Source organism: Triturus cristatus, chromosome 3_2 (assembly GCF_964204655.1).
Source record: "Triturus cristatus chromosome 3_2, aTriCri1.1, whole genome shotgun sequence".
NCBI classification, from domain to species: Eukaryota; Metazoa; Chordata; class Amphibia; order Caudata; family Salamandridae; genus Triturus; species Triturus cristatus.
Genome location: NC_140584.1, coordinates 756,234,347 through 756,260,563, shown reverse-complemented (window position 1 = coordinate 756,260,563; position 26,217 = coordinate 756,234,347). Strand labels below are relative to the sequence as shown.

The 26,217-nt window shown below is 43.6% G+C and overlaps 1 protein-coding gene across 7 annotated transcripts in view; it reads left to right on the top strand.

Annotated features, from left to right (window-relative positions):
* GULP1 (GULP PTB domain containing engulfment adaptor 1) overlaps nucleotides 1-26,217 on the top strand; it is a 1,880,853-nt gene that overhangs the window by 170,772 nt on the left and 1,683,864 nt on the right. For 6 of the 7 annotated variants that reach the window (XM_085648825.1, XM_085648833.1, XM_085648826.1 and 3 more), the window contains one exon: nucleotides 10,084-10,169. The gene's annotated coding sequence lies outside the window, so the exon portion shown is untranslated. Of the gene's footprint in view, nucleotides 1-9,821; nucleotides 9,946-10,083; nucleotides 10,170-26,217 lie in introns of those variants that run through there. The other variant, XM_085648829.1, reaches the window with a different exon arrangement.

Sequence of the window (26,217 nt, the reverse complement as noted above, 5' to 3'; positions counted from 1 at the left end):
ACAAGTGTCTAGGTGGTTAGAAGACTGCATGCATAGTAGATAGGGGTTTGAAGCAGTCCATGCGCTAAGGCCTGGCTCACTGCATGAATACTTTGGCAGTGACTGAATCATTAGAGTACTGGAAAGAGAGTGTCTTGGTGAATTTATAAGTGTTTGGGTTTTGGCACAGTGAATGGATTACTACATGGTGCTGAATGGGTCACTAGAACACTGCAAAGGCAGTGACAGGGTGTTTCCTGGAAGTGTATGCATGCTGACTAGGGAATTGAAGGTGTGAAACTTAGAAACTAACTAAATCATCAGACTACTTCTAGGACAGTACCTGGGTAAAAATTTTAAATTTTCAGTTCTGGTGCAGTGAAGACAATACTAGATGGTACTGCACTTTAGTGTCAAAGCATGATTCATTTTTTCAATGCATAAGCAAACACTGACTTCTAATGCTACTAACACTTGACAACATGACAGGTTTAAAAACACTTATCTGCCACCAAATGCACGATGTTACCAAATGCTTCTCTCACAGTGGTTCCCAAATGCACACAAACTCACAGTGTGATTCTAGACAAGCAACACTATCACTAGGAGTTTACCAAACCTCATTCACTACAGTGGAAGTGGTAAGGGAACTGCACACAATCTACATATTTCTCGACTGCACTTTAGTGTAAATACCCGACTCATTTAATCAACGCATAAGAAAAGACTCGCTTCTAATACTACTAAAACTTGACAACATGACAAGTTTAAAAAAAGTTATCTGTCAGCAAATACACGATGTTACCAAACACTTCTCTCACAGTGGTTCCCAAATGCACACAGACTCACAGTGTGCTTCTAGACAATCACCACTATCCCTAGGAATATACAAAAACTAATTCACTACACTGAAAGTGGTAAAGGAAAGGCCCACACTCTACATATTTCACAACTACACTTTACTGTCAATACCTAACTCATTTAATGAAAGCATAAGCCATAACTGTCTTCTAATGCTACTAAAACTTGACAACATGACAAGTTTTAAAACATTTATCTATCAGCAAATACACGATCTTACCAAACAGTTCTCTCACAGTGGTTCCCAAATGCACACAGACTCACAGTGTGATTCTAGACAAGCACCACTATCCCTAGGAGTTTACCAAAACGTATTCACTACAGTAAAAGTGGTAAAGGTACTGCACACAATCTACATATTTCACAACTGCACTTTAGTGTCAATGCCTGACTCATTTAATCAATGCATAAGCAAAGACTGGCTTCTAATGCTAGTAAAACTTCACAACATGACATGTTTTAAAACACTTATCTGTCAGCAAATAGACGATGTTACCAAACGCTTCTCTCACAGTGGTTCACAAATGCACACAGACTCAGTGTGATTCTAGACAAGCAACACTATCCCTAGGAGTTTACCAAAACTTATTCACTACAGTGAAAGTGGTAAAGGTACTGCACACAATCTACATATTTCACAACTGCACTTTAGTGTCAATGCCTGATTCATTTAATCAATGCATAAGCAAAGACTGGCTTCTAATGCTACTAAAACTTCACAACATGACATGTTTTAAAACACTTATCTGTCAGCAAATAGACAATGTTACCAAACGCTTCTCTCATAGTGGTTCACAAATGCACACAGACTCACAGTGTGATTCTAGACAAGCACCACTATCCCTAGGAGTTTACCAAAACTTATTCACTACAGTGAAAGTGGTAATGGTACTACACACAATCTACATATTTCACAACTACACTTCACTGTCAATACCTAACTCATTTAATGAAAGCATAAGCCATAACTGTCTTCTAATGCTACTAAAACTTGACAACATGACAGGTTTTAAAACATTTATCTGTCAGCAAATACACGATTGTTACCAAATGCTTCTCTCACAGTGGTTCCCAAATGCACACAGACTCACTGTGTGATTCTAGACAAACAACACTATCCCTTGCACTATACCAAAACACATTTCTTCATCTAGAAGAAGTACTACATTTTAGTATAGAAACATAACATAACTCCTTTCACAAATTCATAAACAATGTCTGGTTTCTAATTCTACCAAAATATAAAAACAGCACAGTTATCTGTCTGCAAATACATGAAAAACACAAATGCTTATCACAGAATGGTTTCTACATGCACACACACTGTCAATAAGATTGTAGAGAAAAAAAGTACTCCCTCCACTTTAGCAGAAGAAATACATTAGTCTGATTAAAATCAAAATAGTCTACATACATCCCCTCACAATTAAATAACTCACCTATCAAGATGTTTTGTAGATTAAGAAGTATATCAGTCACACACCAGATATCAGTCACACACCAGATTTTCTTATACAGAATCTCTGCACTGTGCACCTGTCAGCAGAACCAAAGAATGGCAAAGTTTCCCTCTCTTTTTCCACACATATACATGTAAACATCAAATCACACTCCTTCCCACATAAATTCAAAAGCAAACACACATTTCTATTGGTTAAACATTTCAACCCTTTTCAAATGACATAAACTTCAACCCTTCCCCCAATCTGCCTTCTGCCCGTTACCATAGAAACATGTCATAGAACACTGTACTGAGGACACAGGTCAGAAGTTCAGCACACACAATGTTGCTAATCAAGACAGCAAGTGTGCTTGACTTCTCAACATATCAGCTTATCATATATAATGTTCCTTACAATCAGTTTTTGTTAACCAATAAGAATAATGCATTCAAAAAACAGAAATATGCACCCTACCTTTCAGTGTAGAAGGTTGTCAAACAACCAATGATTTCTTGTCTTTTTTCAAACTTGCATCTTAGCCACCATTTTAGAAACATCTTACTTTCTAAACTGCCATTTCATTTAGAGAGACCATCTGAGTGCATCCAGACCTCCTTACAAGATGCTTACAGTGTGGATTGTGGGACACAGCTACATTTCTGGAGCCAAAGGTATGCAGAAAACAAAGGCATTCACAAAGACCTAGGTTTGCCAAATGTAGACATTAAATGGATTGGACAGAGAGGGTTAAAGTGGCACCAATTGATGCCATTGGTGAAATCCTTCATGCAATTCCAACACCCTGACCTCATAATAGTGCACTGTGGTGGCAATGACCTAGGCACTTTGACTGGCGTAGGTCTGGAAATGCTTATGAAGGACACCTTTGCAGAACTGATTTCACTTTTCCCTAAAACTGCCTTTGTGTATTCTAACATATGCCACAGGCAGAAATGGAACTGGTCCGATCATTTTTGTCCACAGATTGAGAAAGCTAGGAAACATGTGAATAAATCTGTTTCTGCTTTTCTCCGAGACTACAGAATGGGGTCCATTTACAATAACAATCTGCGCTTTCATATGCAAGAGATTTATAGGAGAGATGGAGTACACTTTACTGATGAAGGACAGAGTCTTCCTCAACAACTTTAGACTCTGTATTGGTACTTACTTATAAGTACCAAAAACTCTCAATGAACACAACGGCTATTTTTAGAGCCACTCAAGAACAAAACACTTAAGGTTAATCTTTATCTCTCAACAATTTCATTTTTTTTCCCTAGGATCCGTGAATCCACCGCGAGAGGATCCGTGCATCCAACGCGATAGGATGCGCGCTCCGTGCGCGCATTTCACCGTATTTTTTTTTATTAAAAAGGGCCCCAGGGGGTCCTTCTGGGACCCCCTAAGCACCTCTAGAGGGTTAGAGTATTTCCACTCTGCCCCCTTTGTATGTTTTACACACTTTTTCCCCTTGCTTCTTCAGCCTCTCTTCTATCGAGGCAGAAAATGGCCGCCAACAGTTCCTGATTTCGAATGTAGAGAGATACTCGACAGCCAATTAGCATTCAGCACGCAATCGGGAGGGTGCGCGCCCTCGGTTCGGGGAGGGTGCGCTTACGGTGCGGGTAGGGTGCGCGGATCCTCCGAGGCCATAGATATATATGTACTTTTAAATCTAATTTTCTCAGGAACTACTGAACGGATTCACACCATATATGCAAAAGGCATGAGTCCTGATTGGGGACTACCTCTTTGCCAAATTTGGTGTCATTCCGTTCAGCGGTTCGGGCTGTAGCTGCGACAACAGATCCTATGGGAAATTGCATGGGGAAAACGTGTTTTGGGACCCCCCTTTTTTCTCAGCCCCCGCTTGACGGATCACCGCAAAACTTTCAGGGTAGGAGCGGAGCGGAGCTGGCCAAATGTTTGGAAAATTTCGCGAGGATTCGTCAACTGGCGCCAGACTTATTGGGAATAGAATGTTGCGGATTTCCTATCGAAAATAGGTCCTAACTATAACTACCTACTGGCGACCGCCAGTAGGTAATATATATATATATATATATTGTTCTCCGTAACAAGGGGCCCCCGACCCTGACAGGCCGGCCTCAGCACTATGGGAACGAGTATCCTGCACTCTATCCAGATGTGTTTTGGCTTTATAGCTGCCTTAATCATTGGTGGGCAGTCTGTGATGTCAAGTGACCAGATTTAAAGGCGGACTGTTAGATGATTTTGTAGTCCATATTCCTCACTTTCCCAGAATGCACTATGGAAGATATCACTCATTTCTGGAATTGCATTGCATATATTCACAGTTCGTTATTTCAATATGCAAATGTTCTTCCAGCGTGCTTTGCCCATTCGCCGCCACAAAAACAAATGTCTATATATCCTATATATCTCCAACAGGGGCGAGCGGGTTATGCCCCCAAAGTTACATCCTTCCACAGTTCTTCATAACAAGGGGCCCTCGACCCAGACAGGGCGGCCTCAGCACCACGGTAATGGAGTATCCCACTAAATTGCCAGCAGCACAAATGAGGAAAGCCGAGGCTCCTTTTAAAGGATGAAAAGTGCTTTAATGAATAAAATGCAGCAGCACTCTATCCAGACGTGTTTCGGGTTTGTAACAGCCTTAATCATTGGTGGGCAGTCTGTGATGTCAGGTGACCAGATTTTAAGGCGGACTGTTAGATGATTTTTTAGTCCGTATTCCTCAATTTCCCAGAATGCACTATGGAAGATACTATCACTCATTTCTGGAACTGCAGTGCATATATTCACAGTTCGTTATTTCAATATGCTAATGTTCTTCCAACGTGCTTTGCCCATTCGCTGTCACAAAAAAAAATGTCTTAACAAAGCGCATCTCTCCCAAGTCAGCAACAGGCAGTGTAAATACCCCTCTTGCATCCCTTGCTTACCTCTGGATACATTTACTTCAGGCAAATCCCATATATCTCCAACAGAGGCATGCGTGTCTAGCCCCCAGAGGTACATCCTTCCAGAGTTCTCCCTACCAACGGGCCCCCATCCCTGACAGGGCAGCCTCAGCACCATGGAAATAGAGTATCCTGCTAAATTGCCAGCAGCAGAAATTAAGAAAGCCATGTCCAGACTTCAAGGATAAAAAGCGCTTTAATGAATAACATGCGGCAGCACTCTATCCAGATGGCTTTATAACAGCCTTAATCAATGGTGGGCAGTATGAGATGTCAGGTGACCAGATTTAAAGGCGGACTGTTAGATGATTTTGTAGTCCGTATTCCTTAACTTCCCAGAATGCACTATGGAAGATTCTATCACTCATTTCAGGATTATATATATATATATATATATATATATATATATATATATATATATATATATATATATATACACATTCACTGAAAAAACCAAAGGTTACAAGGATGTTATATTTAAGAATTAGCATTCAAAAAACCTTAGAAATTTACCGAACAAATCAAAAGTTACAGGGACGTTATAGTTAGGATGTAACTGACCATGTCATGAGTGATGTAATATGTGAGGTCGATAAGCCTTGCATTGCGGGGACGTGAGTGATAGTTGGCTCCACTAACTATAACTGCTGAATTTCTCTGGTTTTGTACAAGTGAAACCTGCATTAATTGTATCGTCTCTGTAACCTTTGGTTTTTTCAGTGAATATCTAAGATTTTTTAAATGCTAATTTCTAACTATAACGCCCTTGTAACCTTAGTTTCTTTCAGTGAGTTTCTAGGGTTTTTTAAAGTAGTAGTCACATTTGCAGAGTAGTGGAGAAAGGGAGAGGGTCCTCTGACCACCTCCCATAACTTCCGCGGTGTAGGAATTACAGGAGGTACCAGGAGGACTTCTTGGCCCCCAAGGTCCCTTTGGAGCCAAGGGGACCTCATCCCCAACTAGTAGTGCTCCAGGAGGCACGTTTGCAGAGTGTTGGAGAAAGGGGGGGGCATAAATAGCAGGCAGTGCCAGAATTATGACCTTGGAAATCCTGCTGTTTGGGACTTTCTGGAGGTAATAGGGGGGGGGTAGTTGACCGTTTTGGGGGGCCGACTACCCCTCCTATTGCCACCTGTAAATCCCATACAACAGGATAGCTGAGATCTGACAGGCCACGCCCCCTTTCTCCACGATTCTGTGAGTGCACCTCCTGGCGCACTACTAGTAGAGGGAGGAAGTCCCCTTGGATACTGAGGGTCCTTGGGGGACAACTACCCCTCCTGTTACCTCCAGTAAGTCCCATACAGCAGGATTGCTGAGATCTGATATTCCAGGACAATTTTTATTTTTATTTATTTCTATATAACGTTTTTTATAGTGCAAACGTAATCCATGAGGGTATCGGAGCGCTTTACAATATACAATTATTAAACATTTCATGGTTGATGTAGTATACAAAAATTTGGTATTCGATATTCAGTTCAAAACAGGTATATAGTATTATATGGATAGCATAGGTGACAACAAAGTAGACAACAAAGAATGATCCACGAGGGCATCAGAGCACTTCACAGTACACAGTTATTGGACATTAGGAGGTTGAGATAGAATATATACATTCAGTAATTTCCATACAGTCCAAAAGTTGTAGACAGAAATATCTGGATATCATAGATAACTATTAGTCAACATCGAATTATAGCCTTAGGATGTAAATTTGTTCAGTAGAAGCATTTTTACTTCTTTTTTGAAGGAGGTAGTCTGGCCGCAGCATTGAGCGAGGCCCTCAGTGGAGCCAGCTTGTATTTGGGGAGACCGCATAGGGTGGTGCTTCCGTAATCCAATCTTGGTAACACCAGGGCTTGTACCACCATTTTTAAGTCAGTCTGTAGGAGGCCAATAACTTAACCACCACCATTGGAGCAGAGAGATAAGAGGCCTGGGCTAGCAACATAAGAGATCCTGTTTTCATTAAATGATTTTGTGACAGATAAGTTGATGGTTACCTGGTCAAAACCATATTCTTGCCTGCGTGTTTGTCAGCAGGTAACCAGGAAACTTAGGCCATCCCCTAGTAATACTGAATTTTTCACAAAGCACCCAAATCCAGTGAGACTCCATGTACAGGCTTCAAACAATAATGTACATCCTAATTTATTTCCAAGAACTCCCTTGATAGATAATCCAAAACGATTGATGCCTCAGGCAAGTGTTTATTTTTCATCTTCCATCCTGTAATGGAGATAAATTCAGCCCATCCACTGGCCATTTATACATGCCCTTTAGGATATGGACAGTAAGATCTTGCCAGGGGTCCCAGAGGATTTTGGGGTCTCTTTGGTTCAGATAATCCATGACGGGTAGAACATGAAGAAGCAGGTCATGTGCGCATGCTTGGATACCTTGACAGCAGGTCTGGTGGGAAGGATGCTTCGCTAATTCTGCAAGACTTTCTGATCTGAGTGCACTCCACTGAACCTCCACCTTGGAGAGGTACTGCATTGATATCTATTATAATATGAGGAATCTGTGTCAGAAGAACAAGTAACTCACCTTCGGTAATGTTATTTCTGATACTGTCACTGCAAGTTTCTCTAACTTATAAAGGTCTCAAGTTGGAGATCACCACTGTTGTTCACGCTCTGCGTCTGAGAGCCCAGAAAAGGACATACCTGAAACTGACATTGGTGCACAGGGTGGCATTTAGAAGTGGCTCTGCACTGTCACGACTGGGGAGGTGCGGGTGGGCATGAAGCAGCACAGTGCCACTTGTCAACACACTGGAGCACTGTTACAAATTTCTATGGAGCATTGTGGTTGCCTCTGTGTTTGTATTGCTTTGTGCTGTTTATTTCTCACAAAACGTCAGGGTTGTGAAACTGTTAAAAATAAAACCTAACATCTCGGGATGCTTAAAGTTTAATTAGTGCTTAAATCAAAATAGCATGCAGCAAAGCAAAGTCACAAGACAATTGTCATTTCAACTGACCAGGGATCTCACTTGAAAAGTGTTGATTGGAGATGCAAATGAAAAACGGTATACAATTGACCTAGCATAGATACAGGTTCTCTCTTGCATGTCAATGTACAGGACTATATGAAATAAACTTGTTATTCTCAGTGGAATCCTTTCCATTGCGCAGGGAGCAAGATCTTCCCTCAGCAATGCGCAGGACAGGCTTGAAGGCCAGAATTAATTCATATGCACTATACTAACACCATTATTCTCAAATAATCCTGCTTCCCTGCCTGATTTGAAAACAAGGTTATTTTCCTAGAATATGTGCAATGTACGATATGGAATAATATGGGTTTGGGGTTTGCTGAGGGAAAACAAAGGTTGTGATTAATACAATGCCCTGGAAATATTCAAACAAATGGATGGCAGCATGCCTATTTGTTTATTAGTTGATACTTTTATAATCACATATACAATTGTTAGCATTTCCCTTCATAGGGCTGAGGAACAGATTTAAATATGGTTTCACAAACCCCAATCAGTTGCCAAAGAGATACAAGGTAACCCACTTTGGAAAGAAGATGGCTATCCTTGCTATACCTGTAATGTTGTTAAAAACCTTAGCTGTTTGTAAACCTTTTTATTTCAGTATCCCTGCTGTACTTCACTGCGTATCTGTTCACTACTTCATGAACATTAGAAGCTTACAATCATTAGAGCTTTGAAAATATTATATAGTCTTTTAGCAAGAAGTGGCTTAGTTCCAGTGTGATTACCATCTGCCTTGTGTGATTACTGGATTCCCTATGAGATTATCATCACTTGGTTACATTTGTGTATTTTGTACCTTGTTCTTTCTATTTTCTAGCTAATGCACTTAATGTAAATATATTTACCATATGTACTACTATAAATGTTATGGGTGTTGTGAAACATGCAGTAGTGGCTGTACTTTTATACTATTTTGAATTGGCAATAATTCTATCGTACTGTACCTTGACTTGACCTATACATATAATTTATATAAAATCTAGGATACCCATCCTTGCTACTAAGTCATAAAGGATTAAGCGAGATCTTTGAGCACCGTTCACAAGAGGCCCTCAGCTCACTGCTTCTATGATCCTATAGTTTTCACCTTGACTGCATGCCCAAAATAATTTGCAATGCCACCCACCCTTTACTGACTCATTTCATCCACAATGTTCTGTTTTCCTTAGGTGATTTAATCATGGATGGATGACTCTTTTCTATTATTAGGCTTTATTTTTTTCAATTTCTATTTATTTTGAATTATGGTGTTTTTTTCCAGTTTTTGAAAAACGTTAAAAAATCTGATATTTTCAGTGTTTTATTTTTTTACGCAATTACAATTCACAGGTATGTTTCTTCCTAGTGTTTATAAAGTATTTTGCACATATTTCTTTCTTACCTTATTTATTCTTATTTAAAAATGTTCCTTCCTTCTAATCAATTCCTTCTACCCATTCTTTGAATTTGGTCTTTCATGTAACTCTCATTATTTCTCTCTCCTCCTTGTCCAGCTTGTTTTCTAGCATTCAAACTTTACCTTCTGAGCAAGGCGCTCCCATCTCATGTAATGGATATGCATGGCTTGAAATATGTGTTCAACTCATTATTATTAGAATGCAACAGAGAAAAGGTTAATCATCATTTAATGCACCATCATGTTGCACTACTCTTCAGTCAAATGAAAATGATCTACTGGAAGGGGATTTTTTACTTAATGAATGAGGTATATTATGTGGGATATTCCGTGCTCTGTTATTACAAGCTTATGTTATATTATCCCGTTCTTTGTCTCAATTTACAAAGAAATTAATAGACTGATAAATGTCTAATCTGTGTCTTTTCCTTCTCTCCTTTCTCTTAGGGAGAAGACTTCTGAGGAATTTATATGCATACTGTTGGCTTTGGGACAGCAAACCTTGCTTCTGTATGGATGGAGAATCATCTGAGGTAGTAAGGAACTTCATAACCCACAGGAGACCTATTGTCCCTTGGCTGTGTATGGCATGCTGTGAATGAGTTCAACTAATGTTTAATAGGTGACGAGCTGGTAAATGTTGGAAAGCCACAAAGCAAGATCTGTGTACCTTTATGAAGCTTTTCTTCTCCTCAGATTTACTTCTCCTACCGGATGTTGGGCCTGACTCAGAAAGCGTTTGCTGTGACCTAATATCAATAATCTAGATTTACTCCTGTATTTCTGGAGAAAGTCAGAAGTTCTTCTGGAATTCAAAAGTAAGCCAGGATTACCACAAGACCCTGTCATATTTATTCACAGCAAATTCTTTGTCTATTGGGCTCATTCTATTTATTCGGAAATCACTGTGGGGACTGTTAATCCTCAGTTACTTTCAGGTATGTTGGTCATGTTGTTTTGAAAGAAGTACTACTGTGCTCTTGCAGCGTTTGTCTGAGAGATGTATCAGTTGATTTTTTGTTGTTGTGTTGAGTAGTTGCCTTGCATGTTATCTTCTGGTGCATTTTAAATCTTCTGCAGAAAGAATAAATACAGCTGAATATCTTGCAACTTAAATGCAGCACAACACCATTCAGAGAACATATAAATCCCCACAAGGGGAGCTATAATTCCAAAGTGACATGGTCAGGGAGTTGGAAGTTGGTCTTTGAAATTCTAGGGACCTTGGGGATGGACAAAAGACCATCCAAGTTGGTTGGTTACCATGGGCTGAGTATGGCATAGCGGGAACATCAATGAGTGCTTATAGATGCGGGCTGCACTTCTACTCCTTTTTTCAGTAAAGCCCACCAAAATAATATAAGTGCAGCAAAATTCAGTATTTTCTAGTTTGCACCAAAAAAGTAATTATTCCTTCCAGTCGTGGTTTATTAGTTTAACTGAAAATCAGAAACCCTGTCTATGGTTAAACCATTCCAACCTACAAAACATCATTTTGACCACTATCTTTTCAACCCAATCACCTTTTTTCTTCTATTGCTTGCTTATGCATTTCTCTTATTTCCTCTTCTCATAATTTGAATTCACTGTTTAACTCTTTAGTATAGTGTTCACACGTTCAGAACACATCACTGATCCTCATAAAGGGTATTTTTAAGTATGTTATATCAGAAAGAACCATACGTTTCAGCAAATATCTGCTCTTGTGAAAAGTAATTTTCTTTCCATTGTCATCTTCCATAACTTTCCATTGCTACTTTTACTGTCTACCGTTCTGGTCTACCATTTTCCTTACACCTTTTTTATACTTTTAGTAATAAGCCATTATCTTCGGCCAAAATTAAATCTGAAATTAGATCACTTAGTAACCATTCTGACAATGTGAATGTGACACTATATCGTATGTCTCCACCAGATAGCTACCAGTAGATCACAGGCTCACTTCAGGCCGCTAATGAATTTCTGCTAGGAAAAATATAAAGGAAAATACACTTTTTGAAAAACACAGCAAGGCTTGACCTTCTTGCTGTATTTTTCAAATTACTTCACATTCCAGCTGCTTCTCCATGCACTGATTGACACAAGGTCAGCTAGTAAGAGGCGGGTCATGTTGCTTGGGTCAAGCAAGTGAGTTGCTATACCAGGCTCTGCCCTGCCACTTTACAAACGCATGCCACCAGCCCTTCCAACTTCATTCCTTGTTCGAACTGCTGGAGTCAGTCAGGAGAGATGTGTCACCTTGCAAGCAGGACTGCCAGGATCTGGTAATGGCCGAGCACAGTGCATGGCAGTGAGTAGCCTTTGAACATGGCAGCTTCACAAGAGCTTTTTTAAGAAGCAACTCAGGCCTGGACACCTGCTCCACATTCACTTGGGCTACTGTTCCCATATGTAAAAGTACTTAAAAGTAGCATCTTTGAACCACATGCATGTAAAGGTACCTTGTTTTACTTGCAAAGCACTTGTTTAGCTGAAAAGAACAGATTATTCATGTCATTCAGATGCATGCAACAGCAGCATGTTTTAGTTGCACGCTTCCTTAGAATGATGGTTGAAGTAACAGACTATTATTATTATCAATATTACAATGTTCAAATCACCATCCTGTATGAGGATAAAAAGCTGAGTCGGGAAAGGGACTGCCAACTCCCACTCTGAGTGATAAACATTTAATTAAGTGAGCTACCGGTCCCGCTCTGAGAGATAGTTTCACAGCTGCTACTAAAGGTTGAGAAGTATGACATAAATACTTTAACAGCCTCTTTCTGCATAACTGGCAACGTTTGGTGTCTTGTAAAGAAGGTGAGATTAAGCACTTGTGAAGGGTGATCACATTAGAATCAATAGAAATAAGCATTTGAAGGATGGTAAAGGTTTTCATTGCTAGAGAACCAGAGCTGCCAAGCTTTGTTTGCTTATATATGACATTTACAGGTTTTGAATGTGCTTAATGTGAAATTATAAGGTTTCAGTGTGTTTATATGTGGAATTTCAATGCTTCACTTTACAGTACAGTTAAAGGGACGAGAAGCAATGTGAGCAAATGCAATGGCATGGTCTGTAAAAAGTTTTAAAGTAGCTGCAATACCATCAATGTGTTCTGTAAGTTCATGAACCTCATTCTTTTAATTAACAGACAAAGTTTGATGGGGATTGGTTTCAATGGCGTAGTGATCAATAGTGCAGCTGGTGCAGCGGCACTGGGTCCCAAAGTTATTTCTTGTATAAGTTTCAAATGAGCTTCATTTTAATTATTGGTTCAGTAACAACATTGGGATCCTAACAAATTAGTACCTACAACATATTTATGATTGTGATGGCCTGAGATTCCGCAAACAGTGCGCTAGTTGTTCAACCTTATAGTAGCTGTTAAACCTGGCATGCTTTTGGAAGTGTTTCCCTAAGCCTATTGCTTTTTCCTCAGGAGTTTTGCTGATTCTCTTTTAGTGGCCTTAGGCCTCTGGGCACTTTCTCATTCTAAATGCAATGTGAAAGTATGTGCTCCCTGCCTAAACATGTTAGGGAGTGGTGCTTTCCTGATGTTTTTAAACATCTCAACCCTGCCATTAAAGGCTTGTGTGTGTGTGCACACCTATGATGTTTTTAAACACCTGTCAAGACTGCCATTGCAGGCCTGTGTGTACGCATTGGCACTTATGCTCTGGTTGGCCTCTCTTAGCATCCTGAGGGGATTAGTCACTACCACCAGGGCCCCCTTGGGGTAAGTCTTAAGGGTAGCCATGTGTGTTTTCACTACCTATGACGTTTGCTCTTCCCATAGGCTAATATGGGGGAATGGCTGAGATTACTTCAGGCTGCAATAGTGGCTTACATTGGACCAGCCTCATAATATTTACTATTGTTAGATTCACAATTACAAACCCTTTTATGTGGTAAAGAGGGATTTGTCATTAATAGCTTAAAAATGCAACTTCTAGAAAGTAAGCATTTCAGTACTCTAAAGCTCTTGTTGTGCCACCCGAGGCTGGGGGAGCACATCTGTGCATTCCCCAGAGCCAGGTATCAACATTGGGCATACAACTGGAATTACAGACCTCTGCAATTTGAGGGCCTGGCTGGAATGATTGGGGGAAGAGGTTTTGATACTTGGCCTCTGGGAGCCAGATCATGGCCCCACTAAAGATTAAGATCTGAATTCCCTGACCCCAATTCTGACAGGACTGAAATATAGGAGAGACATCTGTGGTTCAAAGGGAAACCCTCTGAACCACCCCTAACTTCAAAGGCACTCTACAGTGTAACTGCTGGTGCCATACTTCAGCAGGGTTGAGAACACTTGTGGGAACGTGGGACAGCAGTTCCTGCAACTGTAAGATGCACACTGCCAGAAGAATCTGTTGTGCCCAAGGAGGATTACTGCCATTGGAAGGGACAGTGCACCCTTCTTGAATAGTGGCTGGCCTGGGCTGACTACCTGCTGCTGTGTGGCACTCTGAAGTATGCCCTCCAAGGGCTTTTTGGCTAGCCCCCTGTTTTCTTATGGAGGTCTCAGGGACATCACAAACCTCCAGCGAGGGTCCCACACTGTCTACCTGTGACACCTGGAGAGCGGTACCCTATAAGTGCCCACATCGTCTGCTAGATCCCAATTGTAACGTGGTGTGAGTGTGGAACTAAGTATTGCGCCTGGAGACCATATTGCCAAGTGCAGAGCCCAAAAAGTACTGTCTACATCTAAGGATTGTGGCACCTGTATCGTTGGGTCTCAATACACTTCTTCTTGGTGGTGAGCGGATTCACCGGTTTCTGGACCCCGTGTGGCCCACTTCATTGATTGTGCCGCATCTCTCTTGTGCGACACACTAACTGCATGCTCATTGCATGTGGTGTCCGATTCACAGGTTGCGACCCTCGGAGGTGAGGGTGCACCCAGTGTAGTGCCTCATTCTACCCACTGCTGAACTTGCGCCTGTGTATGTGACAACAGTTGTTTGGTATGACTATGATCAATGTGCACCAGATGTTGTGACTCATTTTCAGGGAGGTATGGAGTTTGCAACTCTTTGTTGTGTGTGACTCGAATTGGCTCGTGTGACTCCATTCAACATGCAATAGACATTATACCTCTTTTCTAGGGAGGTACGGAATTGGCAACTCTACTTTGTGTGTCATCGGAATTGTCAGGTGCAACTCAGATCAACGTGCACAAGACGTTGTGCCTCATTTTCAGGAAGGTTCTGAATTTGAAGGTGTTGATTGTGTGTGACCAGAATTGTCGGGTGTGTCTCCCCTCAATGCACACCAGGCATTTCACCTAATTTCCAGGGAAAGTACGGAATTAACAACTCTTCGATGTGTGTGACCAGAATTGTCAGGTGTAACCCAGATCAATGTACACAAGACATTGTGCCTCATTTCCAGGGAGTGGCCGAATTTGCAACTCTTAATTGTATGTGACCAGAATTGTCTGGTGTGACTCCCATCAATGCACACCAGACATTGTACCTCAATTCCAGGGATGAACTGAGATGGTGACTCTGAATTGTGTATTACTGGAACTGTCTGATGCGACTCGTACCAACGTGCACCAAACGTTGTGCCTCCTTTCCAGGGAGGTGAGGATTCATGCACATCGGTACCCGAATTGCCTTGGCGCTACTTTGATTGACGTGTGTCTTACGGGGTGCATCCTTCTTCTGAGAGGCTCCCCTGCTTCATCACCCATTAATTTATAGCTCCTTTTTGTTCCCTCCGTGCAGTGGACCAATTGCCTCCTCCTCACCCGGCCCTGATGACTTTGTGTTGCCAGGTAGTAGTGCCCGGATCGGACCTGGGCGGTGAGAGTAATTGACTGGCCTAAAGAACTCTTACAAGACTGATCGGAAGCGGTTCAAGAGACTGCATGCTTCACAGAACTGGGCTGGTTCCGGAAGGCACAGTGGCTAATCCTTTGATTGAAAAACAATTGCCCTCAGCTTGCTTCTGCTCTGCATAACGTGGGTGAACTTCCCGAGTGGTGGCCAAACCCCCATTTCTCGCCTGCTGCTTAACTAGTCCTGCTTCCTACACCCACCTTCTTCTTTTGGACACTGACTAGGTTTGGCTCTGGCTGAGGTCAGCCAAGTATAAGGGGGAAGGTTTCCTTTATCTCCAGCCTGTGGATGTAAGGTTGTCGGAATTAGCTGGAGGGTGGATGAGGGCTTGGGTCCATGGAGTCTGCCTATGCATTATCAACTGACTTCCCGGATATCAGTTGCACCGCTTTATGGTTCTGTGTGCATGTGTGTGCCAGTGCGCTCCATACGGACCTGCCTGATATCCATGGCACCGCTTATCAGTGCTGAGTGAGTGTGTAGGAGTGACTGCCTCTGAATAAATTACACTGCGCTGCGGTGTTGCTTTACACGTTGATTCATTGCTAAAAAAATACTATGTTTGACATTGGTTTTTACCCGTGCAGCCTTGGCCCACAGTGCTGCTTGATTCACATTTCTGAAATCATTGTGATCTGGGGTGCACCCTATAACTGTGTGGTATTGAATTATAATAATTGCCAGGGTGGGCCTTGTTCTGACAATGTTTCGTACCGCATAAGGATGGTGGGGGGGGGCTATGAGGGGTGGGGGGTGAAATAGGATTTTTCCCAAGTGTGCATGTTACTGGTGCCATTTTACCATGGTTGGGCCTAGTACTGCCAGTGATATTTACGAATGTGATTTATGCCCAGAAATACATCATGTTTCTGATGTATTAATTATTGTGTGTATTGAAAACAAACTTTATTTGCATACACCACGTGAGACGTCTCTTTTGTGACAGTGTATTTATTATGTGGGAGAGCTGTGAAAATGCTTTACTCATTGCCTCTGTGATAAGCCTGACTGCTCAGTGCCATGCTACCCATGGGTTAGCGCAGGTTCTACAGTAAGTATAATCGCTCACCCCTAAAAGGAGTAGTAAGTTCTGCCTGACTAGGGCCTCGTCTCAGCCAACCAGAATGTGCAGTAGCTCACAGTGATCTTCATTGACCAGAGGTAGTTCTCAATACTCAAAAAGTTGGAGAATGCTGCACTATATTACAATACAACTAAGGGCCATATATTTCAATATTAGGAATAGCGATTACCTAATTGTGATTGTCTGTGAGTTTGCAACCCTCTTGGAATCGCTCAAATCACAGGATGGTGGCCTGCTGGGGTCAGCAGACCACCATGTCTGTAATTGCTTTAAAACAAAGCAATCATTTTTTTTTTTAAATGCAGCCTATTTTCCTTAAAGTAAAATGGGATGCGTTTAAAAATTAAAAGTGTTGTTTTCATTTTTAGATCAAGCCTAGAGACAGCACGCATGTGCTGCTCTGTGAGGCATGCAGTAATTAATCTGTGATATTAGACCACCCCCCTCATTCTATTTGTTCCTTTGTGTGCCTTTCTGTAGTCGTTTGTTTTTACTGGTGGAACTCTGCTCTTTGTCCCGCCTTTGGGTGTGGTTTCAATTTTGAGGCGACTGTCCCATTTACAAGTGCCATTACACTTGAATTCTTTTATCGTTTGTTCGAGAACTCTTTAATTTGCATGGAATGGTGCTCACCACCTCTTGATGGCCTGTGCCCGCTCTTATTTCCCTATAAGCATATCTGCGATATGTTCCTATTTGCGAGCGCTACCTGTTGTCGTGTTGCCATTGCTCCTGCCCCCTCCCTCGTGTTTCCATTGCTCCCGCCCCCTCCCGTTGTTAGTCTTCAGCACCTTCCTAGTAAGTGTATTTTCGGAGCTCCTGGGTTGTGTTAAAATCGCTCCATTCATAGCCCCAATTCCGTTTGTCCTGTGGATGGACGGGCACAGCCATCTTGATTCCTTTCTATTTCTGTCCCTGTATGTTGTGCAGTACACGGCGCTGTAAATAACCCAGTTAGCCCGCAATTTCAGAGATGAAGTCAGCAAAATAACAGGTCGAAGAGATAATGTCCCTCAATCGCTTTCGCCCCATTGGGGCACGAGATGTAACTCCTTAAGAAAATACAGATTTCATTGTCGCAGATCAATTTTCAGGCACAGCTGATGTTCATGGGCCTTGGGATCTGTGTTATTTCTGAAGGGACGCTCAGATTTTGGGAGGATGGTATCAATGCGGCTGGCTTAGCCATGGGGAGGGGGATCGGTGGTAGACGTCACTGGCAGGTAGAGGGAGGAGTTGTTGATGTAATTAAGCCCTCTCAGCTGGTGACTGTAACTTGAACCCACAAACGCCAATGTAGGTCGCCAGTGAAACCTTAACTCAGATGGTCCCAGTAGCAGGGGAAGATGGAGGAACGCCGTCTTCGGCTGCAGGAAAGTAGTGAGCAGGTAATACACATGTATCATAGTTTATAACGATGGGGATGTGTGTCCTTTAGTGCTACTGGCGCGTCATTACTACATGACGGAGTGCCACATGAAGGGGATTGAAAATGCTTCTCAAGATGGTTGACAAGTTTAGGATAAGAAATCCAGGGTTAAGATTAGCCGGACATACATGGCTTCCAGTTTTCGTCAAATGTTATATATTGTGGGCCCAACGAGAGGTATTTAAACTTCAGAAGAAGCACAACTGTGGCACAGTGCATAATGCCAATATCGGCAACTGTAGTCACATAACACACATAATACATCAATAAACCACACAACACATTTGTAAGTGGAGAAATATTGCTGCAGGTTTATTAGCATAACCAATATGCAAACATGGTGGGTTATCTTACGGGCGATCCAATCCCAGGGCAGGCCAACCCCTATGCCGCCTGCCCGTCTGATAAGCCTAAATTACACCCTGGCAGTCGCCAAATGGTGCATATCAAATCTTGGGAGGGGCCACCCCCTCCCATCTGTGAACCACCAGTCCACTTGCTTACTCACGCCCCCCCCGAAAGAGGTGGGCGGAGCGTATTATGGCAGCCCCCGGTTGTTCAACCCACAACCGCCCGTAGGACTAACGGGGCGCCGTAGTTCTTCCAGGGGACAACCTAAGCATCCCTGGGTATCCTGGCTTAGCACCACGCTGTGCTGCTGCATGAAGTACCCCTTGGTATCTGCAGACTCTGGATCGCCCTGTAACTCCTCCTGCAACACAAAATAACATGTTAGAAAACCTAGCCCCCCCTCACTCCTTGTACCTCCGGCTGCCGGGTAAGCGGAAGGGTGGGCAAGGCGAGACGTCGAGGGACAAGAGGGCGAGGATTGCACGGGGACAACCTAAATACCCTTGTCCCCTCCCCCTTTCCCGGAAGTGGGTCCGCTGGACCTCCTCCCTGGCCATGGCCCAGGGACTAGACCGGTGCCTCTTGCGCCTACATGTGGCACTAAGGCGGCCGCCCTTTTAGGGGGGGGCTGCTGCGCAACCCCCCCACGGGCAGCCTTGCATAGTGCCAATATCGGCAACTGTAGTCACATAACACACATAATACATCAATAAACCACACAACACATTTGTAAGTGGAGAAATATTGCTGCAGGTTTATTAGCATAACCAATATGCAAACATGGTGGGTTATCTTACAGGCGATCCGATCCCAGGGGAGGCCAACCCCTATGCCGCCTGCCCGTTTGATAAGCCCAAATTACACCGTGGCAGTCGCCAAGTGGTGCATACCAAATCTTGGGAGGGGCCACCCCCTCCCATCCGTGCACCACCAGTCCACTTGCTTACTCACGCCCCCCCCCCGAAAGAGGTGGGCGGAGCGTATTATGGCAGCCCTCGGTTGCTCAGACCCACAACCGCCCGTAGGACTAACGGGGCACCGTAGTTCTTCCAGGGGACAACCTAAGCATCCCTGGGTATCCTGGCTTAGCACCACGCTGTGCTGCTGCATGAAGTACCCCTTGGTATCTGCAGACTCTGGATCGCCCTGTAACTCCTCCACAGCCTTGGGAGTGGCCACCGTCACTACCAGGGCCCCCCACCAAGGTAGGCCTCATTACCTACAGCATGCTGATACCGGGCTTCTCCCAGGTCCAGCCAAAACAAGTCTCAGCCCAACCGGACCGGCGGCCAGCATGCACCATCAGGAGAGGAGCCCCCATCCTTTCTAAACTCCCCGTGGATTTTTGACTGAAATGACCTGAAACCTATAACTAGGCGTTGGTCCAATGTTACCTTTGCATGGCTGAAGAACAATACCTTTGACAAGACACTCCTGCCAGGCAGTGCCAATGCGGGAGGAGGTAAGAGTTGACAAGCACGCCTTACTTCCTCTTTCACTCAGTTGTCTGAGTCTAGCACTAGTCGTAGTATGTCCATCGCATTCCGTCAGTCACCACCCAATGTGAAGCCTTGCCCTCCCAAATTCTGCTAGTATACCAGGGAGAGACAGGACAGAGTGACCTCAGAGGAGAACCAACGTGTAAAATTCTTCTCTATTTTGAATACTGGGAACGCCAATTGTTCTCCTGCTATTTTGTAGCCCAAAAGTGTTACCCAGGGCTTTCCCTTAATCATATGGACCATATCGCCCTCGTTGGATGACCACTTCCACAACCTGGTACTAAGTGAACCTACCAGGATCTGCACCTGAACCAGAGGTCGGACCCAAGCCCCTCTAAGTTCTGCCGCTCGACCTGCCTGTTAACATGAATCCCAGGGCAAACCACAGGCATCTAACCCATGCTTGCCATGCCTGAGCTAAAACACCTCTGGGAGGCAAAACATAGGCTAACCACTTAAATGCATTCTGAATGTTCGCTGACAACTGCCAAGGGAAACGCGCATCACTGAAGCAACTGGTGCCATGCCATCAAATCTCAATTGCCCCTACTCTGACTGCAAAATGTGCTCTTGCGGTTGACCGGATTAGTGCTCCCTCCCATCCCTATGAATATGGAGCAGCTGCAGCAGATGCTAATGATGGGATAACGAGCACCGACGTTGAGGGACAAGAGGGCGAGGATCGCACGGGGACAACCTAAATACCCTTGTCCCCTCCCCCTTTCCCTGAAGCGGGTCCGCTGGACCTCCTCCCTGGCCATGGCCCAGGGACTAGACCGGTGCCTCTAGCGCCTACATGTGGCACTAAGGCGGCCGCCCTTTTAGGGGGGGGGGCTGCTGCGCAACCCCCCCACGGCCAGCCTTGCATACGTTTCCTGAACACAGTGGCCCCTCCTTCAAAGTTAACCTACTGTGCCTTTGTACCAATTTTGTTGTTTAAATAAAAGGGAGCGTTATGTACAGCAAATCGTCTTCTGGCACGCACATGGCGATGGACAGCTCTTTTATGGACTTATACTGATATGTAACGGGAGCTCTCTTCCCATGTTTCACAACAGTGATCAGCGAGCCTGCCAGCTCCATAACATTTTTTTGTTGTTGCAATTTTATATAATGCGAACTCAACCCGAAGGTATCAGAGCGCTTTAGATAAGCACCAGTTGCATTACAGATGGACACATTCATTTTAGGCACGGGGAGATGAAGTTATTTGCCCAGAATCACAGGATGCTTGAGCTTACCTGCCGAGACTGGAAACTGGTTCCCCAGCTTCAAAGTCTGCCACTGTAGCCGTTAAGGCACATCCTCTCCCCTTGATGCCCAGACTGAGCTGCTGCTGGCACCACACTTGCAACAGAACCAGTAGCCATTCACTTGGGCAGAATGTGTTTGCAATTTCTGATTAACCAGCTATGACCTACCTGAGAAGCCACTGCAGCATCAGCCTTATATTTGCTTACCGTTATCATATATGCGGCATTAAGGGGCATATGTATCAAACGATTTTGTATTCGCAAACGCTACGATTCGCAAAAAAACAGCGTTTGCGAATACAAAATCGCAAAATGAGATGTATGAGCCATTTCAGCATCGCATTCTTAAGGAATCGCTAATTTTGCGATTTCTTAAGTTTGCGTAAGCATTTAAGAAATTGCAAATTGCGATTCCTTAAATGCTATGTAACACGAACCCAAGTTGTGCGATTTCTCCTTAAGAAATCGCAAATTACCACCAACTTCAAGTTGGTGGTAATTTGCGATTTCTTTGAAAAATGCACTTTTTGGCATTTTTCAAAGTGCCATGTGGCGCACATACATGCCCTTAGGGCATGTATGTGCGCCATATGCGCACACATGCTAATTTCAGGGGTGCATCAGGGTGTCATCATGACACCCTTGCACCTTTGAAATTATTCTCAATTTGCATTAGCAAATTGCGATTCGCAATTTGAGAAAGACTTCTCATTCATTGCTATGGGCCTCCTGGCCCATAGGAATGAATGGGAAGGTATTCCTTAATTGCGATTTCGCAATTTGCTAATCGCAATTAGGCAATTTTAAGAATTAGCAAAAAATGTGCGAATTTTTAAATACATCTCGTTTTGCAATTCCCAAACAGCGATTCTCAAAAAATCGCTATTTGAGAATTGCAAATGGAGATTTTGATACATATGCCCCTAAGTGCAGTACCTAATATTTCCTTTTATTCCATAAGGATAAGGGTACGGAATCCCAGCACGCAATGATACCTGAAAAGAGTTGGCCTGTCTGGGAATTCTCAGGGTTTGACCCCAAGTTTTAGGAACTTTGGTCAGATTTCAGAGTGGTAACGAACACGGTCACCCACATGTCACCTTAAAACACCAGACAGTAACTGAAATTGTGCTTTGGTTCATTTTTGCAGTGTTCCAACCTGAGCTAGAGAATCACACTCCCGAACAATCCTCAAAGGTGCGCTCCACACTGATGTGTAAGGCCCTGTCTAGCACAAAGCAAAGGGGAGTTGGAGGTGAGAAGGAGACTGGCAGGCATAAAGAGGGGGGTGAGACCATGAAGGGGATTGCTAGAAATACAAGTGCAAGTTCACAGCAGAGGATTCAGAGTGCATGAGTATTCTTGTGTGTTTTTAGGTCAAGCCTAGACCAGCATTATTAATCCTAATTACAATTGTGATTTTTTGTTGTTGTAAAGATGCATATACCACCCACATGCATCCCAGCAACACACACTACCCACGTGCATCCCACCAACACACACCATATAACACACCAATACATTCCTCACCTTGCCACTGCCCCTACATCACTGCACTAAGCAGAACTTGGACACAAAGTTTGCAGTACGGAGCACACCAGCCACACTGCTCTACAACATACCTTAAAAACATTGCCAAAGCCAATAGCTCTGGCTAAACACTTAAAGGGTCCCAGAGGCGAGTCCTATTGGCTATGCCAATGCTTGTTAAGCGTAGGTAATGGTACATGGGACCACTGGCTGCTCTTAAAAAAACGTTTCTATAAACATTCACAAAGGGGAAGCAGTTCCTTGGGGACCTTTTCCTGTTAGTGAATGGGTTACCACTTACTTGAGGTAGGTGATAAAATGCTAATGTTTAGCAACCGCATTTCAGACACTAAACATTCTTACATGCCTCTGCGATTTGGTATTAGGAAGGGACGCCTTAAACATGCTCCTTTCTAATACTGAATCGGTATTTATTTGCAATTCCAAACTGTAATTCAGCAACATGTTACAGAATCACAATTTGGGAATGATGCATACCAAAATGCATTTTTCTGCTTGATAAATATGGCCCTTACAGCCTTATTTAGAATTTGGTGAAGCAGCGCATCTAACAATAAGAACTGCATGTCCCTCCCGCCATGTGTAGAGTGTCATAGCTATCAATGTTTTTCACAACAGATGGGATAGCCTCTGGTTTTTTTTTAGAGTGGGGTGTCCAGCATAAGCCCAATTCTAAATGTGTAATGCCCACTTGTCTGTGGAGAGGTGAATTATCATTCTTGTCTTTATTATTACTTCTACATTTGTCTTGTTAAGTATATTTAAGTCCTGAATATTGCCTGACTATATGTCTATTCTAAGAAATTTTGGCTGGGTTTTCAAATTATAATACCACACCATCAAAAGAAGAGGTGGGAAATATGATATCAAACCTTTTTTTATAATTCCATTGAGAGATATTCTGTCTACAATATGCAATGTCCCCAGATTAGCTCTCCATGTAGCTTTTCTGATATCACCACAACCTTTTCTAGTTTTCTGCTGACCTATCTATTAAATATGGGTGTTGCTGCTGGCACACGCTGGTCTTGGGTAACATTTATATGTGCTTTGACGAAGTATCCCACAGTGTCCGAATACTCATTAGGTCTGGCGTTAGCCAATATCTTTTAATTTAGCTAAAATTCTGTGTATAACATACTTACTTAAAGGGGCCTTAAGCCACCTCTCTTCATTCATTGGTCTGTTGTGTCATTCACATTTGCTTCTGCCCACTACATCATACATAATGGGGCAGTGGATCAGCCTACTTAAGCCATTGTTTATCTTCACTTTGAGTTATTGTATTTTGACCTTTCACAAGGAGCACATCCACACACCAGGTAGTTCCCTTCAGTGCCAGTGATTTTGTTTTCAGTTTAGAATTACTTTTAGTTTTGTCTTTGAGTTTAGAGCCTAATGTGATAGCATGACACTTTTGATGTGACCACAGGGCATATTCTAGCTTTATCAGATCCCATCTACTGCTAATGCTGTTGTAAATTCCTTTGGAGTGGCCTTGTTTATTTGACTGCTTTGCAAACCTTTTATCTTTCTCTTTCCTTCTTTCCTTCGTTCCTCCTTCTGGCCTTCCCTTGTCCTTCTTTCCTTTATTCTGTCCTTCTTTCCTTTGTCCTTCTTTCTTTCTTTTTTCCATCTTCCCTCCTTTCCTTCTTTCTTTCTTTCCTTCTTTCTTGTTTGCCTTCCACTCACATGAACTCTGAATAGAAGCTAATCAGTGGGCTCTCTTTGTGCAACTCTTCCTTTTTTCTCTTTCTGTTTCACTTCCTTTTTTCTCTTTCTTTCTTTCTTTCTTTCTTTCTTTCTTTCTTTCTTTCTTTCTTTCTTTCTTTCTTTCTTTCTTTCTTTCTTTCTTTCTTTCTTTCTTTCTTTCTTTCTTTCTTTCTTCTCAAAGGCAAGAGGCTAGCCACCAATGCCAAAGCAATTGGCTTTTTAATTCTATATTATCCAAGACCTTTTGATTTTATTATTATCATGTATGTAACATACTTTTAGGTGTTTTCAGTCAGACTTCATTCTTTAGTCTGTTGTGTCATTCATATTTTTGTTCTACCCACTCCAGCATGCATTAAGGACAGCCAGTCAGTCCATTTACCACAGAGTCAAAGGGGGGGGGGGGGGGGGGATGACTTGCTTGGTATGACAAGATGGCGGATGCACTCTATCGAGGCTCTGCCGAATACCCCGCATATCGGGCCATCATCCCGCTGCCCAATTGTACCCCCCCCGCAGTTAACCTGACGCTGCTGCACATCGGGAGTGCTGTTTCCGATCCCGGAGCTTGCAGCTTCGGACCCGAGCCGCGTGGAATTGGCCTGGGCCTACCGGAATTCTGTGAGCCAAGGCCTGGCCTGGAGAGCCAGACCTCCGGGTTGAGAAGATCCTGAGCCCAGTTGGTGGACCTGCTTGGGATACATGTGGAGGGATCCGTCGACCGCGACTCCTGGTGCTGGAGCTGGACTGTCACCCTGAGCGTACACTTAAGCGGGGAGGTGAGAGGGAGCCCTGAGTCTCACTGGCCCAGCCGGGCGCTCTTCCTACCTGGGCGTGACTAGCCACCTCTGCATCCTAGTGAACGGTTTTGCCACCCGGCGGCACTCTGCAGTGAGGTGCTTCAGCCGGTTTGCCCCTGAGGGGCTGTGGACTTGCTGGGCAGTCGGCGAGGCCCCAACCCACTCTGGGGTCTGAGGCAACTTGACGCAGTGCATCCACCCATGTGAATTTGTTTCTGCAGTGGCTGCCCTAGACACAACACATGGGCTGTGGTGCTGCTGTGGAAGTCTAATTGCAGCTGCTATGCGTTCGGTGCTGAACACTACCCCTGAATACTTTGATGATTGAGGTATCACTGTTTCTTGGTGGAGCTGAGGCCCCTCCCCTCTGACTCTGTTCTGGCTGTAGAGAGACTTCAGCGGCCTATCACATGGCCTGGGCCTATTGGTCCTGTGTGTACTGACAACAACAAGTTACTACCTAAAAATGAATATGCACCCAATCATAGATATCCTATGGTGGCAGCCCCCCACTGGGTCATGGTGCCTTGGGTTTGCTGCCGATGTGGGAGCTGAATTTGCAAGGGAGCCCTGACTGTGCTTCCCCATCGCTTGCCGCCCTGTTGATACCTGGACACGCGTGGAATGCCTGGGGCTACTCGTGCTCTGGTGCTTAAGGAGAGGACCGAGGCACTCACAAGTGGGCCCTGATTAAATCACAGGGTGCTAGCCCCCTGTGCCCACACAACATGGGGAAGGCTAAAGCTGCCAAACCAAAGCAAATCAAGAAAATTGACAACTACACCCATGCAGTTACTCCGGCGGGGAATACTGATGAGGTGCACGGGAGACTTGTCGAGCAGCAACCTACAGAAGCCCAAGTGAGTGAACCCACTCTATCTGATTTGATGAAGGCCATCCAGGGTACGCAAACGCATATGTTCACCAAAATAGACTCAGTGGCAATTGATGTCCATTTGCTCAGGGCGGATCTTCGCGGAGTTGCTGATCTTGTAACCACCGCGGAGGGGAATGTGGCGGACCTACAAGCTGAGGTTGCAGTTCTTCGTGAGTCAGTATCCTCT